Source organism: Thunnus albacares, chromosome 1, assembly GCF_914725855.1.
Source record: "Thunnus albacares chromosome 1, fThuAlb1.1, whole genome shotgun sequence".
NCBI classification, from domain to species: Eukaryota; Metazoa; Chordata; class Actinopteri; order Scombriformes; family Scombridae; genus Thunnus; species Thunnus albacares.
Window position 1 is genome coordinate 36,013,974 of NC_058106.1, and position 10,279 is coordinate 36,024,252.

Genomic DNA, 10,279 nt, shown 5'->3' on the forward strand with positions numbered 1-10,279 from the left:
GGTCGAGCACAAAGTGAAGAGAAGCACATCGTTTTACAAAGCAACTAACTACAGTAGGATGCTACAGATGCTACAGACGATGCTCTAATGTAAATATCACAATATTACATTTCTAACCTCATATCTCTGTCTACTCTCATGTTTTCTATCAGGCTTGAGTTTTTTTTGTCGTAGTTATCCAACTGTGAATTCAGAGACGCACAAAAATGAACTTTTCCATCCAACATGGTTGTTATTGTAACCATGACGATGAGCATCCCCTAACCTTAAAGCGCCTACAATCAGTATTTTTTTAATAATACCAATGTATCAAATTACAATGTGTAATATTAGAGGTGTGTGGCTCGTACTAATGAACCTACAGAGAATTATCAGCGACTCTGCAGCTCTGCTCGGCTTTACGGAGCTTTATAGTGAGTTTCAGGCTCATTGTTTAACTGTCACTCCCAGCACTCTCATAGCGTCATTTGCAGTCGCAGCAGGCAGCTGTTTTCAGAGAAAAAGCTCTAAAAAGCCTCTGTACACTACCTGCTCAGCACCAAATGGCAAACAGACACAGTTAGCTGTAGACTAGCTGGTGAACATAGTGGAGCATTTAGCAGCTAAAAAGCCAGATATTTCCCTCAGGAGTTGGTAGAGAACAAAAACAGAGTAAGAGAGCAAAAAGAGAGTGAATATTGGACTTACATTCACCAGGTGGACAGAAACACGACTCCGAATGAATGGTAATGTTGCTCCGTAACTACTGGATGAGGAAATAACTGTTTGCCAACAAGTTCAACATATCATCTTAAAAGGTGACGATATGTCAGTGTTGTACTTGTTTCTGCTTGAAACAAGTGGACAAAAAAAAAGCAGGTTTAACAAAAAAGTAGTTTTGACCCAAACCATAGTATTTCTCTAAACCTAACCAAACCTTCAACATAGCATTGTCACATCATAACTTTATTTTTATTTATTTTTCAGCAGTGATTTCTAATGGTTTTAGAAGGCACAGACACATGATATCATCCTGTAGATCAGAACGCTTCTATGTGTCGTTCTGGAGTTCATAGACCAATTTGTTGAGGACTTATTGGTTGGGAAAATGTTTTGCCAGACTACTAGTGTTTCTTGTCCCGTCTGACTCTGACTTTCCAGGGAGGTCACTGCCCTCCAAGATCCCAACTGCTTACTTTGTGAATAAAATGTTATGATGGCCGACAGAAACAACGGCCAAACGTTCGACAATACACATCACTGAGCCTGAAATGAAAACATTTGCTCTGAGCACTTAGAGAGTGTGTGAAAGCATTCATGTGATGTGTCCTAACCTTGAAACTGTGATCACTCAGCTCTCGTTTGAATGCATGCAAGAAGAGCTGGTTATTTTTAAATCTGGCTGTTACTTGGTTTGCTAGTTCGGGGGCACACAAACCACAGCGAAACACACAATGGCTCTCCTCCTGCCAGGTGGAGCGATTGGAGACGAGATCCTGGACTCTGTCCAAGGGTTCACACTGTTGTGTCTCACAGAAGCAACACAGCTGTCACTCATTGTGTGGGTGTCAATGAGGCCAAAATGAGAATATGTTAATTTACTCTTCATATGAGAAGTTCAGTTGGAAGACTGAAATAAAGCAGTGCAGTGTTTCATGTGCAATGGTTGTAATATAGTTCTGTAGACTTGTTTAAATAATTAAATTCACGTCATCACATTATTCATCATCAATCCATCCTTTGGGAACCATTAATGCGTGTGCCACATTTTGCGCCCATCCATCTGGTAGAGGTGGAGATATTTCACTGGATAATTAAAAGTCTTGACTTGGTGCTAGATGAACAATCAGGGTAGCGCCAGGCTCATTAGGATTTATCCTCTGGGGACCTTGAATGCACCAAATGTTAATGGCAATCCATCCACAGTTTGTTCAGATATTTTAATCTGGACCAAAGTGATGCCCCTAGCGTGTTTTAAAGAGGACACACATTTACACATCTATATTTATATTCTGGGGCTCCACTGAAATATCTTTGCATGATTTGCAATTTAAAAAAAATCCTTATTCATCTTATGCAGCCCCTCAGTTCAGCCTCTGTCTGAAACAGGACGTTTAAGCTCCTGTCCCTTTAAGGCCCGCCTCCTGATGACCCCACTCTGTTCTGATTGGTCAGCTTCAGGAAGCTTCCTCCAGCTTTGGAGGCTACTTAAACAAACTAAAGTAGCAGGATTTCACTTCTTTTTCTCGTTCTTTCCTTGATATGGAAACTTCTCAAATACATCCCTACATATTGGAGCATGAATCCGATTTGAAATAGTGGACAACGTGAACAACACATTAGCAACAAAGACTATTGAACAGAAAGTATTTCATTCACATTCCTGTTTGCATGCTACAGATCAGGACCCAGTTGTTTAGTGAAAGTATGTAAAATTTGTTGTCACAACTGATGTTGCAATCGAGTTTGTTCGAGCTTCAAATTTTGCAAAAACACTGCTCTCGGCTGTTGCTTTTACAGATAACCGAGTTATACAAGCATAGAATCTATTGTCAAAGTGTTTGATTGCTGAATGTGTTGATAAATGCCACAAAAACACCAACGGTTATTTTGTTTAATTAAGATGTATCCATGAATCTGTTATCACACTACATTTTAACTGATAGTCACATCTGGAGATTTGGGTATTTATCCATTCATATCATAAATATCACACGTCAAAACATATTTTTTACTCGTTTTCTGAGTCGCTCAAAAGAGAGATAAGAGTCGTGAGAGCATGCAGAAGGACAAAGTGTGATGCTTTGTGTGCATACAAATAGACAAAGTAACCAAAGTGGCAAAGAAAAAAAAAAGTGCAGTGAGCACCACAGAGCAAAAGCAAAGAAAACATCAACCCCCTGCAGTCTGCTTCACAAAGACCAACTCTCTCTGTCTCTGTGAAGCATCTCTGGTGAATAAATATGTTTGCCACAGAATGGGTTGAAGTTCTGAACTTTAAAAACACAAGATAAATGTTATGACCGGGGGAGAGCAGGGAGCTCAGAGAATACTAATTTTTGTTTTGTATGTGGATGGAACGCCTTTGTGATTCCAGCACAATAGACAGAGACAAGGAGCACATATTTGAATAGAGATAAATATACAATGTGTCCCCGATAAGTGCTGAATATGAGAAGATTAACACCAAACACTTTGATTAACAAATGCAGTGGTGAAGTAACAAGTACATCATGCAGACTTTGACATGACTGTTATTGCTAATGGAGCTCTGACTACCTACAAGGATGTAATTCCCACTAAGGATGGAGCGGAAATTTCTCCCCCTTTTTAAGGTTTCAGGTTGGTTTTCTTACTCAGAATCTCTCTTAAACAGCTTACTGCCCATCCACAATAATCCAGATGAGAGGAGATGCTAAAGTCATGTGAGTAGCTTTCATTTATTACCATGCTAACTCCATAAGTTTTCCGTGTCAATGTGTGTTTCCAGGTTTTGAGCAATACAACTGCATATGTGAAAAAGTCTCTGCTAGCATAACACACTCAAATCTCTGTCTGCAGTCTAGTTGCATTGTGGGTAATGTAGGCACCAGTACTGGGCTGCACCAGCTGTTCATAAATCCATCACTTTGATTGTGACTAAAGCCCGTCTTAACTTCTTTACTACTGGCTAGTTTCAAACTAATGGTTTACTTAATCAGTGACTCAGCTATCTTTAGCACTGATGAAGTCACATGACCAGAGAGAGATCTGAAGGGAGTAGACTGAAGGGGAAGTCTGCGGAAAAGCATCATCTCAGCATTCACAGCACTTTGACCTCGTTATTGTGATAATGAGGTTTGAGGGCTTTGACTGACTCATTAAGAGTCAGTAAGACTGTGTTATGTTTCAACTAAAACTTGAATTATTTGCTGCAGATACAGGCGCAAAATTAAAAGTTTCTGAACATTTCCCATCATTAAAATATCAAATTAGGAGGACTGTGCAGCCGCGTATGAGCTCAATATGGTATCTAATGTTTGGGAGTAATTATTGTAGATATGATAATACAGGGAAGGAAGCCCTGATAACTCAGCTGGATAAGAAGCAGATTTGATAACAAAGTGGGTGTTTCAAATAACTTTACTTCCTCTATGTGTTGAAACAGTGAAAAGTTCATTTCTAAATAAGAGTCTGACAAACCAAACTTTTTTTATTAATGATTTTGCTCTGGTGTGTGCTACTTACACCTAATGCTTTAAAAACAATGTAAATTCAATTGACGTCGTTATTAAAGGATATGTCTGGCGATTCATTCAATTTTTCTTATTGTCAACAAATATCGTGTGCAGAGACAAACCAACAATGAACTGATGTTGGCAGGCATGCACACAGTCATAAAGCCTGACAACAAAGAAACAGCGCCAAGTCAAACAAAAGGAGTCTAAAACGGACTTCAACCCCCATCATGCTTTGCTCAACCCACACCTAGCTGTGAAATCCAGCAGATGGGATTCCCCCTCCCGGCTGTGACATCACTGAGAGCATAAACACCTGAGACAGTCTGTAAACTGCGCCTCCAGCTGTTCGCACGGCCGACGTAAGGAAGTAACTCACAACAATCTCAACCTTGCTGGACGAGTAGAGATTTTCTCCGTGTTCAACCGAGCACATTATTGGATCTGAAGAAGAAGACGCTTCGCAACCCAGCGCTCTTCCACGAACCTCTGTGCCCCACTCGCCTTTAACTCAGTCGACTCTGCTGTTTTCTCCGCTCCGCCGCCAAGGATCAGCTGCCGCAAAACCCGCTGACAGAGCAAGAGGACGACCCCAGTCAGCATCCGAGCCCAAGGAACCAAGCCAGACCAGAGAGATGAAGTGAAATACACCCTACTCGCTCCCTTAAGCGACACAAGTAAGAAGTTTAAGTCTGGGCAGAGATAGGTTATGAAAGTGTGTGTGTCAAATTCAAACCTTCACTGGTCATCCTATAATGTTAATACCTCTCAGATGTTGACATTCTTGGATGAGCACCCCTTCTTGAGACGATATTCACTGTTTGGTTATTGGTCCCTGACCTCAGGGTGGTGCCCTGTTATTCCTTCAAGAATTTTATTGATTATCTTCGATTATTAGTAACTATTACCAAGAACAAAATCTGCTCCTACTAACAAGTATTGTGGCTGATATATTGTTGTGGAAAAAATCCCTCAGATAGGCCAGTGAACCTTCAGGTCACCTCCAACAAATAATTACTCAAAAATGGTTAAAATTCCCCAAAAATCAGAAGACTAAGTCAACCAATCAAGAAATACACTGAAACATACATTTTCATTGTTATGCAGACGATACCCGATTATATTTATCAATGAAGCCAGATGAATTCAATCAATTAATGAAACTACAAGAATGCCTTAAGGACATAAAGACCTGGATGCCCTGCATTTTTCTGCCACTAAACTCAGACAAAACTTAAGTTATTGTGCTTGACCTTAAACACCATAGAAACACATTATCTAATGATATAGCTACTCTGGATGGCATTACCCTGGCCTCCAGCACCACCATAAGGAATCTGGGAGTTATCTTTGATCAGGATATGTCCTTTAACTCCCATATAAAACAAATTTCAAGGACTGCCTTTTTTTACTCACATAATATTGCAAAAATCAGGCACATCCTGTCTCAAAAAGATGCAGAAAAACCAGTCCATGGATTTGTTACTTCTAGGCTGGATTATTGCAATTCCTTACTATCAGGCTGCCCTAACAAGTCTCTAAAGACTCTGCATGTTAATACATGTTAATAACTTGGCTTCTTTCCTGGAGTCTTTGTGCTCTCTCGTCTCAAAGGAAAACCGGATGTCGAGGGTTGCAGTGATGGTGGCGTGGTTCTGTGGATTTCCTACCTCGACACCTTCTCCTACTGTTATTGCTATTATTATTACTAGTCATATTTCTATTATTATTATTATTGTTATTGTTATTAGTGTTGTTATTATGCTTCTCTGTGTCTCTCTCCCCCCTCCCTCTTTCTTTCTCAACCCAACTTGTCAAGGCAGATGGCCGCCCACCTAGAGCCCTGTTCTGCTTGAGGTTTCTTCCTGTTAAAGGGGGATTTTTCCTTGCTGCTGTTACAGGGCCGCTCCTAACCATTTGGAGGCCCTAAGAATAATTGGTCATGGGGGCCCTGAGTCGAGTCTGAGTCGAGTCCCGAGATGGGCTCCAGTCCTTTAATCTGGCAAGGTCAAAGAGCTGAAAATAAAAAAAGTCTACATTTAACAAAAAGGACACAGCTGTGATTTAATATTAATATTAATGATGCACTGATTGCAATTTTATTGGATTTTTGGTGATTCTGATTTTCTTTGTAAGAATTAAATACGTTTTTTTTTTCTTTTGGACTTTAAGGTATTACAAATTGTAAGCTTTGTGTCTTCTTCACTCACGCTTAAGAACTTCCATACCATTTTTATATACCTCTTTTTATATATTAGGTAAAAACATCTAATTTGCCTGAATTGAGTAAATACAATGAAAAAAACAATGGTGGGCCTGTCCATAACTAATTTAGGTATTTTTTCAATTTGTGTTAAAATGTAATAATGTGATAATTATCATGACATTTTTATCAACCTTAATTTTGGGGGCCCCCGCCTGGTACTTGAGGCCCCACGCGCTCTGTGTACTCTGCGTATGCGGAGCGGCGACACTGTGCTGTCGCTAAGTGCTGCTCATGGGGGGACGATCTCTGCTCTATGTGAAAAGTGCCCTGAGATGACTTTGTTATGATTTTGCTCTATATGAATAAAACTGAATTGAAAAAAAAATATTAAAAAACAGGCAGAGTTCAGTGTAATAACAGATTTATTGTGTATCAAGTGCAATACAAGTAAACTGAGGGCTAGTTCATGAAGCAGCACACTGAAACCAAATCTGAAAGCTTTGTCTTATATACCCTGTTTTCTATTCTGCCTGTGTTCAAGGGCTCCTTTTCATTTTCAAAATCTAGGTATTTTCCACTATCAGTTCTGGCAATCTGCCACAAATAACCTCATAGGTAAAGAATGCTGGAAATGATTCAACATGATTTTTAATTAGCTACTCTCATTTCTGAGTCAGTTTTTACAGTTAAAATTAAAAGGTGGCCCATTCACTTTTAATCACACGTTCTGAATCATACATTCTGACCTTTAACAAGTTATCATCACTTATCAGACTTACTATCACTATGGTACATAATCTCATGATCGGTGAGTCACTGGTGAATCAAAGTCATACCCTGGTGATTTAGAGTTCCACTTTAATATCTTGTAATTACCAACTTATTGACAATATCTTATTCCTCTGTGCCGTAGGTCTTCATTGTTTTCCAAAAACTATTAAAAACACATCACTGAGTCACACCCCTGCACTGGGTGACATGTTCCTTCGTCCCCAAAGACGGTGGTTACTAACTTGTTTAGAAATGGCTCCGAAGAGTAAAAGAAACAATAAGATAAAAACCCTCAGGAGTGAAGCTCCTAGTACGGCAGGCAGACGCCACGGCGCATGCATTAGAACGCAGGTCTACTCACGACCTCTTGACTTTGTACTACTTTATAAATTTCTCAAAGAACTTTAGTACAAAGTCAAGAGGTTGGGTTATGTAGCATGACAAGCTAGTGAAGCTCTGTAAACAGAACCACGTGTCTGTGCATGCGCAGTGGCCACTGGTTACTATCTCATCACTATTTTTATCTTTGGAGCTGTTTCTAAACAACCTACAGTAACCTCTGTCATCAGAGATGAAGGAACATGTCTCCCAGTGCAGCGATGTGACTCACTGATGAGTTTTTAACAGCGGAATAAGATATATCAGACTTTGGATACACACATTGCACATGAGAAAAATGTAGAAAATCTCCAGCCTTATCCTTTAACAATGTACTATTTTAATTATAAGGATTCATTTGTTCTGGACATTGAAGCAAAAGAGTGAAAACCCACTATCCTCTGCATGTCCATGGTTGCCTGAAATGCTAGTCCTACTAAAAATGAAATCCAACTTTATAGCTTGTTGCTGCTTCCAGCACATTGTTTGGTTTGCTCGACCATATGGTTGAACCCCAGCAGCTCTCAACCCCCCATGTAGAGAGCATTAGAGCTTATGTTGCACTGATATTTTATCAGTCTTTCTGAAAAGTTGAGAAACATGTCCCTGTGGTTTTTGACCATATGCTGAGCCTAATGGGTAACATATGAAAAATCTTTAGAAAAACATTTTACTTTTGTTTCATTGACAGAAACATTCTAAAATTAGTTATATTGAGGTCCACTGGTGTAAGTCTTGTATTATTTCCTGTTAGTACAAAACTTTTGAAAAGTAAGCAATCACAATTAGTATAAAGTACACACCGTATTTTATTCATACATAATATGGGACACAACATGAGAAATGACTGAATGCTCGGGCCCGTCAGAGAGCCGTAGTAAATGCTAAAGAGCTGGATATTTTTCTCAGAAGACCAAATCAGAATAGACGAAACAGACTCCAATAGTACAATACTCTCTGCTACATGTGTAAGTGGGAGTGTTACTTTTACACTTGGTTGTATGCACATAGAGCGTGCACAGTACGTTTTCATCTGAGTAACGTCTTTACAGCAGGAAGTGACTTTTTTGGCATTATGCTCCATTGAGCAACTTTCATGGGAATGAACGGAGCCCCGCCTCCGATGCTGTATCCTGTTCTTTTTATATATCCATGCTACATTCAGGTGTCATCTGATAATAGTTTCGTTCAGAGCTGGAGGGTGTGTGAATCATGCAGCTGAGGTCGGGAGTGGTAGGTGCAGCGTGGTAGGTCTTAAACATCAACAACAACAACAACATACATACTCATAAAGACCATGCATGTATGTACACAGACACACACACACCTATAAATATTATGCACATAAACACATCATTGCCACATGTGCACACACACGCAACACATAAATTGATTGATATGTGATGTAAATACTGTTGTTATTGAGAATGTCACTATTTATTATGAGCTCTATTTAACTAATGTATTTCTGGCAATGATATGTTATGACTGTTTTTAAGTAGAAAAGCCTAACCAGGGACAGGGGTTTAACCTGTTGCAATGTTTTTTGCATCGTCCCTGACAAATAACCTAATAAATAAATAAATAAATAAAAGTCCTGCCACCTTCAAATGCTGTGGAGATTTAATGAACTGTAGGAGAAACTTTTCATACGGTATAAAGCAGCTGTGGACAGCAGATACTGCAAGAATCACCCACATTCATTTATAGATCACTGCAGACTGATTTGCTTTACTTTCCTGCTTTAACCTCATTAAACATTATTTTCTGTGCCGATTTCGGTTGGAGAATGTTTCATTGAAATAAATTTGACATTTTCAGCATTAATCCATTGTTGCAGCACATCTGCAGCAAGTATTTAGTTTGAAACAGCGGCGGATACTGTATCAGTAGTAGTAACATGTAGCCTACAATATCTTAAAAATGCCAAAATACACTGGAGGGAGGCTTTAAGGAATCTGCAAAAGAAAGAGAAGAGGTGTAAGATGGAGCTCAGACAGAGGGAGGCAAATGAAATAGATAGAGAGAAGACCAGAGCCATAGAGGCAGCTGAGAGGGAGGAGAGGAGACAGCATGAGGCTGCAGAGAGAGAGGAATGTTTTTTTAAAGAGATGAATGAGAGGGAGGAGAGGAGAGACAGGAAGATTGCTGCCAGGGAGGAGCACTTCCTGACAGTCCTCGAGAAATTACTAAACAAATGATAAAAAAACCTCATTATCTGCTCTGTCTGTTATTTGTGTCACTCTAGATCTTTAGTCAATCACATAAATGTTCACACACATGGCGAGGCAAATTTATTTGTATAGCACATTTCAACAACAAGAGTGCTTTACATAAAACATTAAAAGCATTAAGACAAAGTGCAAAAAAAACACATTAAAAAAAGGCATTTAAATACTTCTGCTCCATAGATGGTGCCTTGAGGTAGTGGTTCTGGTTGGTCCCCTGCTGCTCCCTCCACATCAACATCTTCTGGCTCCAACTGGTCCCCATTGCTGAGACAGATGTTGTGCAGAACTGTGCAGCAGGCTATGACCTCCAGGACATAGAGGACGTCCAACTCAAGCGCCTTCAAGAAAATAGACCTTCACCTGGTCTTCAGGATGCCAAAAGGTCTCTCCACAACACATCTCGCTTTAGACAGGTGACTATTAAAATGAACCTGGAGTTTGTTATAAAGAGACTGTATGTAAGGGGTCATGAGGGTCATGGATTGTTTGAGGCAGGG